The sequence below is a fragment of the Condylostylus longicornis genome, unplaced genomic scaffold (genome assembly GCF_029603195.1).
Source record: "Condylostylus longicornis isolate FDR11 unplaced genomic scaffold, ASM2960319v2 ptg000211l, whole genome shotgun sequence".
Lineage (NCBI taxonomy): Eukaryota > Metazoa > Arthropoda > Insecta > Diptera > Dolichopodidae > Condylostylus > Condylostylus longicornis.
Window position 1 is genome coordinate 300956 of NW_026578178.1, and position 12165 is coordinate 313120.

Consider the following 12165-nt stretch of genomic DNA (forward strand, 5'->3'; position numbering starts at 1 on the left):
ATTACTATAACCTTATCTACCATATTTCAAAGTAGTATAGTTTCACATTTATATAAATTAATTTTCATTTTCCATAATTTACGAGTACTAAAGTCTAAAGCTAAATTAAATAATGTTTGCACTTTTGAGTTTATATTTTCTAATGTATTTCCTGCATGATAAACTACTACGTCGTCAGCGTATGCTATTGAAAACATTGAAATAAATCTGATATTTTCGATATATACAAAGAAAATAAAATATGTAAATTTATGGTACCCTGCTCTAAACCATTTTATATTTCAAATTCGCTGCTATTTTTATTTTCTAAGAAGATTACAAATTTATTTTTTATTATCATATCTATTATTAGTAACAGGAGTTCCTGTGGAAATCTATAGTTTTGTAATATCTATATTAAACCATCTGTCCATACCGCATTAAAAGCTTTTTCGTACTCTATAAAGCAAGCCCCAATACCCTCTTTTTTATTTATATGCCAAGTAATATCTGATACTAATTTATTTATCGCATGAATTGAGCTATGCTTTTGTCAAAAACCGAATTGATTTTCAGGCAACAAATTATTTTCGTGTACCACTCTATTTATGTTGTCATTTATGATAGTTCGAAAATTTTACTTATGCAAGGCGTAAAACTAATTGATCTGTAATTATTTGGATCTCTTGGATTTTTTTTTAACCTTATTATTTCCGCTTTTTTCCATATATTTGGAAAATGCGAATAATTAAATGAATTGCTAAAAATTAGAACATATTTGTTTAAAATTTCTTGACTAAAATTTTTTAAAATAATGTTAGAAATCTGATCCTTACCAGCAGAAGTTTTATTTTCGCAGTTTTTAATTTTTGCTGGAAGGGTTTGATAATTTGTTATTATTAGTAAAATTTATTAGGTGTATATTACGTTCCTGTATATATTTTAGAAGATTTTTTAAAATATTTAATAAAAGGTCACTATAAAAATTATATTCAATATCATATAACTTAATATACAATACTAGTAAATATTATACAAGTAATTTTCAAATATTCATAACATTCGATACTAAAGACTAAGAAAAATAAACAGTAAATATTAATAACCTCAAATAATTGTAATATAAATAAAACTACAACAGGCTAGTCACCTACCTAGCTAACTCTATGACTGTATGAAACTAGGGCATGACATCATGCACTAGCCCTATGCTCCTCCTGGGAGTAAAGAAGGAAAAAATAAATATTGAATGCTTAAAAAACTTTGTTGTGCTCTTCTTTCATATTTTAATAGCAAGTAAACCAGAGTAATCTATTTATAAAATGGTCTGGGCTATGTATGAGTCTTAATAGTAAACGCAAACGGGCAAAAATTTACATAAGTACCTACTACCTGTCATTATATGTACATTCGGAATTTTTGAGTCATTTGCTGAGATACTATTTATTACAAAAATAAAAAAATATTCAAATCTGGTAGTAAAAATATATGATTAACTTTTCTAAATTCTTTGAAATATTTTTTTACTCAGGTAATATATTAGGTTTTAAAAATTATTCTGAAATAAAAATAAAGGTACAATTTTCAAGTGTATATAAAATTTGTATTGGTAAAATAATATTTAATTGCATTTTAGGTATTATTTTCAATTATGTCTTCAAATTTTTTCTTTACTATGTATTCATGTCAATATTTAACAATTATTATCCTTTCATTCATTATATTTTCAACTTGACACTACAGTTACTTCCCATATCTTGAGTTAACTTGCCCTAATGAAAATTAAGTGCTTCCAGTACCATACAAAATGTTGAAGGCGAAGGTTGTGCTTGTTGTTTTTCCGCTTTTTTAAAATACATACGTATTTTAAGAATTTTAAAATAATTATGAATGAAAATATTAATATATTTAATTGATTTTTTAAATATATTATTAGAATTTTACCTGCTTTATAATAAGTGTGAATTTATTTTAATACTTCTTCTCGCGAAATAACCACTTCGATTAAAAAAACCCATATAAAATAAGGTCGTGCTTTCGAGTTTCTCTCTTAGCATTGTGACTTGTTAGATATCTACCTACCTACTATGGTACTGATATCCGTAAATTTTTGTCCCTTTGCGTTTACTATTAAGATTCATACACAGGCAGGGCCATTTTATAAATAGATTGCTTTTGTTTACCTGCTAATAAAATATGAAAGAAGAGCACAACAAAATTTTTGAAGCACTTAATATAACATGTTTGAAATAGTTTTAAAATAATTATTTAACAAAAATTGATTGGAAGTAGGTACATACATATTTATTTTTAATAACTTAAAAGCTAACTGAAATGATTTGAAACAATTTTATAAGTAACGTTTAAATAACCGGAATGAGATAATTCAAATTGTTGAAATGTGTCAACTTATATTACTTTTACTAACATTTTTGGTAGCCGACATTACTCAACTTACCTTATTGGGAAATACAAAATGTGCATGAAAAATCATACATTCTTCCTCATTAACATTTGAAACCATACTGAAATATGAATTTGAAATTTCTTATCATTTTTAGCACTTTTCCAAAAAATTTTTGAAAAAAAGTTCTTATTAGTTTCACTCTGTGCTATTTTAAAATTACCTCGTGCCGTTATTTACCAGGTTTTTTGGTATTCGATTTTTCCCCTCCGCTCTCTAAAATGCTCAATCTCTGAGAGATTTCGTCCATCATATCTAGCATGTTCTGCATCATATTTTGCGTTTTATACAAAACATTCACGTCACTGGTCTTTGTTTTATTGCTCGTGCCACCGTCATCAGTTTTCTTTTAGAGAACGTCCTTGTATGTTACATCTTTTGAGACTATTCTCGAGGTGAATTGCCTCGGTGGCCAGTCAGAATTCTTCTTCAAGTTATTGTTGCTGTTCTTATTTCTACGTTTTTGCAGTTCCTTAGCTAAAAGGCATCCCCTTTAGTTTGCTGGGTGGGCCTCCAAACAATTGGAGCACTTTGCTGCAGTACTCTATGGCTTACTACAATCTGCGGTTTACTACAAAGTGCCTGCCTACAAATTTAACACAATTTGGTTCTCTCTCGCAAAATTTTTGTGTACGCCCATATGGTTTTATCCTTTCCAAGTGCCTTTATCCTAACTTTCATCCTTTTTATATGAACGATTTCATAAATTTTTTTCATCTCCTCGTCATTTGAGAACGTTAACATAAACAGCGGTAGAGGCACCATAATGTTTCTCATTTTCTTTTATTTTTTAATTTTATTGGTTACATCTAAGATCTTGTATCCCCTAAGTCTTCTTTTATATTTTCCGGTTTACAACTGGGGTGAAGATTTCTAACCATAACTTTTATTGGTCTGGCCTGCAGTTTTCATAGGTATGCCATTCTAGTCCAGATCCATTCATGGCCCTGGTAAAATTCCTGTAATCTTCACAATGAGCTTCAATTGATTGTTATTCATCATTTTAACCTTACAATATATGATTATAGTCAACCACATTACTTATGACTACTGGAGGCGGCCTAGAGTTTTTCGTGACATCGCCTCGACTTTTAGAATCAGAAAGAACATCCGCTTTTCAGCGTTGATCGTCACCTGGACCACTTCCGGAGATGATTTCGCTCTTCTTTTTTTTAATGGACCTCTTTTGCTTTAGGATCAAATCTGTTTCTCTGGCGAGTTCTTCCTCATCTGTTGAGTAGGCGTCCAAGATTGACCTCACCTGCTTTGTTTGTGGTGTAGCGTCTTTTTTTTTATAACTACTATCATTAGCCTTATTGTGTGTAATTTGCAGATGTTTTTATTTCTTTACCTTCTCATTCTCAGCCCTCAGTTGAAGAAGCTTGTTTTTCAAAGCCACACAGAGATGTTCTGGTTGGCTAATCTTTTTATGTATGTCAGCATTCTGATCATCACTTTTTTTGGCTTGAGATATGCTCATGCTTATACCCATATTGGTCTGTAGAGCCTGAGTGTTCGGTAGTCCACCTTCTATATTTTTTTCTTTTCTAAAATCCGTACATCAGATGTAGGTGGTGAACGCCGGGTTTTCGCGTTGCTCCTGAACGGATCAATCAAATGCAATAAATGACTCTCCCCAGAATCCAAAGAGTCGACCTCAGAAAAGGGTGGACTCTCCAACCTTCGGTACTAAATTCTTTTGTTTTCTCCATTGAACATATGATTAAATTTTGCATTTTATACCTACTGCCAGGATTCAAAAGCTGCCGTCCCTCAGGGATCAGAGCCAGACCAAGGAACCGCCTATTCTAGGTCAGACGCTTCTGGATTTACCGCCCGCGCGCTTCCTAACCAACGAAACCCGGATTAGGCGCCGAGTATTCGCTTTCACCCGTTCTTGTCAGCCGTGCTAAGTAAGTTGTCCAGGAGAGACAAGGCAGGTAACTATGTTACCTACCTTCTGGGAAGTGAGAGTCAGATTTGTTGGCAGAGCTGATGCTTTCAGAGGGCATTTTCTTGCATTTAACAAGGGAAAAATTTATATAAAAAGAAAAATGGTATTTAGATTTTTTTTATTTAACATATGTAAGTTAAGATACTACAGAACGTACATTAATTTATCCAGACGCTGAGGTCAGCATTTTTTTTATTTTCGTAAATTCGTATTCGTAAAACTTTTATTTTTTAAAAAATGTAATTCGAAATCTTATTTTTAATTTTAAATATTAGTCATCATTTCTCACGCTGAATTTTAGTCTAATCAGCAACTTTTGTTTTTAATTTAAAATATTACTTATAATTTCTCACGTTGAATCTTACCCTAATCATCAGTCAATTGTATAAATACCGTTAGAATTTAGACACAGTTTAATTTTGTAATTAAATCAATTATAATAAAGCGGACTTCCAGTCCTTTGATTAGGAATAAATTTTTTATAACGAATTGCCGTAATTTCGTTAACTCGCGCCCAAGTAGCAAGGACGTGCTCAAGAAAGGATACGGAACACAGCAAAATTCTTCTGAAGCACCCAACCGAAAAACTGTAACATTAGCAGTACCATTAGTAGAACACTAGCAATAGTCAAAGCCGGTGCCCAAACGGGAGAATTACGAAAATATCCAGTCCTTTCGGTAAAAGCGACGTACATAGAAATTTTATGCAGCTAACAGTAGTGTAAGTCAAAGACTATATATAAAAAACTGAAAAAAAACTAAGTTAAAATGGATCAACTAAAAGAAGCAATAACATAACTAACTGGAGCAACAAATGCTCAATTGACTATATGATAAAAGGACTGCAACAAAAAATAACACAAATAGAAAAAAAGATGAATACCATAAACACTTCGATGGTACAACCGACAGATGAATCATCACTAACAGGGCCAAAAATGGAGCAAGATTTAAAAGACATATGTAAACTTCCCAACGCTGTAAAAGAACTGGAAGTATTTTACGGGAGCCCTACACATCATGTTTCGTAGATACATAATGTAGAGAACATCTTAGAGACTACGAATTAGTCTCTAGACAGTCAAAACCAATTTACAGTGCTATCGTACAGCACATTCGACAGAAAATCAGAGGACCAGCAGATTCAGCCCTCATTTCTCATATCTTTGACAATAGCTGGGACCACATTAAACCATGTTTATCATTACATTACGCAGATAAAGGTGACTTAAGAACTTTGGAACACCAAATGGCCAATCTAACATAAAAAACAAAACCATCGATGAGTTTTATAACTAAGTAAATCATCAGCTGTCGCTCATTATTAACAAAATCAAAAACAGAAAACTACGGCCATGAAACCGTTTCTGCATTGAGCGAGACATATCGCAACTGTGATTTCGACGTATTCGTCAGTGGTCTTAACAACGATCTCTCAAAAATTCTTATTTTTATTTCTTATAACAGCGACCACAAAGCATGCCCGAAGCCTATTCATCTTGCTTATAGATTCAGAACCTAAATTACCGGAATATACAAATACATCCCAAACATTCCAACAACGCAATTGTTTCTCCTGTAAATCTGCTATTAAAAATAAACCAATATTTAAAACTCCACAAAGATATCAACCACCCTTTGCGAACTACCAATACCAATACCAATATCAGCATAATACGTTCAGAAGCAATGGGTATCCACCGAACTGACTTCTCTAAAACCAAGCCAAACTGAACGATAATAGCCCACATCCAGGCAGACCGGTTCATCCCAAGCCACCCATACCAATGGATGTAAGCAGGTCAACAATGTCAAGAATTGTTAACTACATCAACATCGGAAGAAGAGGAACGAGAATAGGTAGACCATATTCCTTCTTGCGAAGATTTCGATGAATTGAAAGATCAAGTGGAAGAATTCGAAGAACAACAACTAAATTTTACGACAGTAGCCTCTATAGCAGTTTACTACACCTAAAATATAAAACCAGAGGCCAAAAAATACTCAAATTCCTTATAGACACAGGGGCTAACAAAAATTTTATCAAAGTCTAAATGGCACCGAACGCATTTCCTGTTCAAAAACCATTTGTAATAAAATTAGTTGGAGGAGACATCAAAATAAGTAGTAAAATTAGAGTTAATGTCTTCGAATATATTGGCAATAATACAAACACCAAATTTGTCATCCTACCAGGAATGAACAGCTTCGACAGAATCATCGGGGATGAGATATTAAAAGAAGTAGAGGCAACGATCGACCGAAAAAGTAATTTACTCACGAACTATGCAAACATAAGAATTATCCAACAAAACTATTAGAAATGAACAACTGAATCAAGAAACTAAAATCAAATTAAAACAACTTACAGAGAGGTATTCCGAACACAGCTGTAAACGACTCCATATACAGCAAAATATAGCCGCACCCAGTGCAAATGAAAGCCGAAGTCGACCAACAAATTACCAAACTTTTGGATGATGGTATAATATCATCGAAAAGCCCATATAACTCACCTGTGTGGGTTGTTGAGAAAAAGATGGACGCCTCGTCAATCAAAAAGTATCGACTGGATATAAATTTCAAAAAGTTGAATGCGGTTACTGTGGCTGATCGTTACCCCACGCCCTGGCAGATCGAAATCAGCAAGCCTTGGCAGATCGAAATATTATATTACAATCGACCTAACATCTGAATTCCATCAGATAAGGATGAAAACCAGTGACATACTGGAAACTGCTTTTCCGACTTAAAATGGCAAGTATGAATGCTTAAGACTTCCTTTCGGTCTTAAGAATGCGCTCACAATTTTTCAAAGAATGATGAAACGGTAAAATTTGTTACATATACATATATCGATGATATAATTATATTTGGTGGTAACAATTAAGACCACCATCCCAAAAACGTGGAAAAAGTATTCGATAAGCTCCTGAAGGCCAACTTAAGAGCAAACCTGGATAAAACGGAATTTCTTAGAGAACAAACGGAATTCCTTGGTTATATAATTACTGGACAATTTATCAGAGCAGACCCAAAAAAGGTGAATGCGATAAGAAGTATTAAACTACCTGCAAACTTGAAAGAATTGAAATCATTCCTTGGATTAGCATCATATTACAGGCGATTTATAAAGGACTTTACTCAACCTGTAAAGTCCCTCACAAACCTTACAAGAGGAGAAAACGCTCAAATAAAAGCAAACCAATCAAAGAATTTAAAGATAAAAATGGGCCATGTAGAACTAAAACCGTTTAATGACCTAAAGGAAATTCTCTCATCATCCGACCTTCTAATATTTCCCAACTTCGACAAAACATTCAACTTGATCTACCAACTATTACCAACGGACTACCAACTATTACCGTTTACACTAAGTAACCGAAATAACAACGCTAAACTAAAACAATGGAAGACCCGCCTCGAAGAGTACAATTATTTATTTATTTATTTTTTAGTTATTTATTTATTTATGTTTAGCTCAAACATTTTAAAAAAACATTTTTTTAACTTAAAATTAAAGAATGCATATACACACATACATATTTTTTAGACGGAAAAAATTTTTGACTTAAAAATTAAATTTAAAAATTATACAAAATAAAACTATGTAAATTGCATTATTAATTGTAGAGGACATCCGTCTAGAAGAAAACAAGCTAAAAATAATCGGAGATGTACATAGGAGAGCCCATCGTAATTGGAAGGAGAACAAGGAACCAATACTAGTAAAACACTATTTTCCTAGCATGGCAAGTTTAGTAAAAAATACACCGACAAGTGTGAAGTCTGCCACACTAACGATCGACACCCGAACAAACTTTAACTGAAAGAGACACCCATTCAAAAATATCCAGCGGAAATTGAACACATTGATTTAATACAAATCAAGGGAGAAAAGTTTATCACTTGTATTTACAAATTTTCAAAATTTGTTAAATTTTTCAAAATCAGAGACATGTCTGCAATACATCTAAGACAAAAACTGAACAAAATCTTCCACTATTTTAGTATACTTGACTTAAATATATAATATACTTGACTCCAACTCAAAAAAGTGAAGTAAATGGGGTTATAGAAAGAGTACATTCAACCATCAAGGAAATGGCAAGGTGTTTGAAACAAGAATACAGAGAACTATCGTTGAAAGAAATTATAAACAAGGCAGTCGACAGATATAACAGCTTAATACATTCTGTTACTATGAAAAAACCAGCGGATATCTTTTTTTGGAAGAACACAACGTTTCAACCATCAAAATCTACACGACTTCCAATAAAACGTGCATGAGGATATTAAAGGCAAAATTCGAACGGCCAAAAGACAAACACCCGAAGTATAATATCCCGGAGAAATCATTTACGTAGCCAATAAACAAATTCAAGATAAAAACAAACCAGTATTTAAAAAAGAGCAAGTTGCAAGAAATAATAGGGTTACCATCACCACCGAGTCGGGGAAAAGAATTCACAAAACTCATATAAAAAATTCACCCGCAACCACCTAACCAAATTTTTTTCTTTTCAGCTTTTGGCTCTGGTTATGGGCACCAACAAAAAACATGCAAATTTATAACTACGAATCACCGATAGCAACCATAAAAGAAGAAAAAACAAAAATTCTAGATGGAAGCTACAAACTGATTCACAAAATAGACCTCAACATGTAGAGAAGAAGTATTGGAAAGAACTAGACAAGAAATTAAAACACTCAACAATAGAGACCGCTTCAAGACACAAATAAATTTTCAAGTTGAAGAAATCGAAAACCTAATTCAGGAAGTAACTCAACATCAAAGATACAAATGCTCAATCAACTGAATCGGAACACTTTTTACAAACAACGTAATGAATAAAGCAACAAATGTGACAATAATCCTGGTAATAATTGGATTACTAGACATCCTCCTGAGAAGACATAACCACTGAAAACTAATCATAACACTGTATAACTTAGTTGATGAAAATCTAGCCAAACTTCAACAATATCTTCAATAAGTAAATTTAAACATATAATTTACGAGCCGTGAATTTTTTAAGGAGGGAAGGGTTAAAATACTACAGAACGTGCATTAAGTAAACAAGACGCTGAGGTCAGCAGTTTTTTCATTTTCATAAATTTAAAATCGTAAAACTTTCATTTTTTAAAAAAGTAATTCGAAGCCATATTTTTCATTTAAAATATTAATTATAATTTCTCACGCTGAATTTTAGCCTAATCAGCAACTTTTGTTTTTAATTTAAAATATTAACTATAATTTCTCACGCTGAATTTTAGCCTAATTAGCAATCAAATTGTATAGATACCGTTAAAATTAGATTAAGACACAGTTTATATCTGTAATTAAATAAACTTGTATATTATATTGAAATTATTTATATCGGGAGTATGCATATCGAAAGAAACCTGTACTTATCTTCTTTGCATATCACATTGAAAAAAATATTGCCTCTTGTAATGCAATTCCGAAGATACCCATAATTATTTTCCCTTATGTAGGAAAATATCCGCTATACGATATGCGATAGCGATACCGTATCGTTATCGTTTTATCGTAGTATTATGAACCGAAAACCGATGAAACCGATAAATTAAAGCAAAAGGATAAAATGAAAAAAAGATTTATTGATGAGTATACTATTTTGTTTGGCAGATTCAAAGATTTTAAATTCATATGAATTCATACAGTCAACATTTGAGAAAACATTTCTTGCACTATTTAAATTCTTCTTCATTATTTCTGTTATCCTATTTAGTTGAGATTTATTACAAACAATTCTGTTCCTAAAAATACAAAATTAAATTTATCTTAACTTATAGTCCTCAATTTTGTTAATAATATCGAAATACCGTGACTTCAATAATGCGCTTACGACGTAAACTTTACAAAGTATCACATTGCAAAAAGTTTAGTAAAAACTTAGTGGATACGTAAAATAAAAGTAAATTGGATATCGAAAATTTATGTCATATAAATGTTGCCAGAAATAACCAATTAAATAAACTAGCACATATTTTCAGTAATAAAGTGCTAGTTATTAAGTTTTCTTCCTAAACTGCAGCATAAAAATGCAATGTTTTTAATGATATGGTAACGTTTGTTGAAGATAAACATTTGCAATGAACTTTAAATTGAAATTTTCAAATCAAAGTATGTATAATTGTTGTACAAATTGTATTCCAAAATGTATCAAAAACTTTAAAAGTTTTTTTTTAAATGTAAAGTTATTGAAAGCTCTGAGGCGATACTGCAATCGGTACTGCACTTAAACTTTCTATAAAGCATTATTGAAGTCACGGATACTTTCATTATACCCGTACGAACATATGTTCGAAGGGTATACTAAATTTAAAGGGTATACCGTTTGTAACGCTAAGAAATAACGGTACTAGATATAGACTCAAGTGTACGTTTTTGATCAGCGTCAAATTCTGAGTTGATTTAGCTTTGTCTGTCCGTCCGTCCGTCCCAACGATAACTCAAAAACTAATTGAGCTAAGTTCACCAAATTTTCGCAAACGATTTATTGTAGTCAGTGCCAGAACCCTATTTAAATTGGACATGATCGAGGAAACTATAAAAGTTATGGTATTGAAATTTCACAGAAACGAATATATTAGTAGGGCCAATGTGTCACATAAAAGTTGTTGAAATTACTTGCCTCCTTCTGGTACCTGCCATACAACTTCCAAAATTATTTGGCTATATTTCAGAAACTATTAAAGTTATGGTATTGAAATTTTACACAAACGAATATATTAGTAGGGCCAATGTGTCTCATAAAACTCGTTGAAATTGCTTGGCTCCTTCTGGTAGCTGTCGTACAACTTCAAAAGTTATTTGGCTATATCTCAGAAACTATAAAAGCTGTGGAATTGAAACTTCACACACGCAAATATATTAGTAGGGCCGATGTGCTTGATAAAATTCGTTAAAATTTCTTGGCTCTTTCTGGTTGCTGCCATACAACTTCAATAGTAGTTTGGCACACATAGTATTTTGAAGAACACAGTACTAAAATTTTGCATAAATTAATATGGTAATACGCCAACTTAAAATCATAGTCTGTCTCATAGTCGGTTAAAGCATATTAACTTGCACATAGGATAACAAATTCGTACGGGTATCACAGAGTTGACAAGGTCAACTCTATTTTTTTCTCGTTTTTTTTATTTTTGTTAACTGAAAAACTACTGGTAAAATCACTAACGTATGCTAAAAATTATCCGATAAACCGTGACTTCAAAAATGCGTTTACGACGTAAATTTTACAAAGTATCAAGTTTCAAAAATTTTAATAAAAGCTCTTGACATTGTACACTTTTCCTAAATGCATTTTATACGTAGTGGAGACGTAAAATTAAAGTAAATCGGGTATCGAAAAAATCGAGCACTCTTTTCTTATACTTTGTCATATAAATGTTGCCGTAAATAACCAATTAAATAAATTAGCATTTATTTTCAGCAATAAAGTGCTAGTTATTAAGCTTTTTTCCTAAAATGCAGAATAAAAATGCTGGTAATGTTTGATGACTGGTAATGTTTGATGACTGGTAATGTTTGTTAAAAATTAACATTTGCACAGAACTTAAAATTGAACTTTTCAAACAAACGTCAAAGTATGTAATACAACCGTATTAATACCGTACTTAAATCTTAAATATTAATATCGTACGTATAAATTTAGAACCTAAATTACCGGAACATAGAAATACATCCCAAACATTCCAATAACGCAATTGTTTCTCCTGTAAATCAGCTATTAAA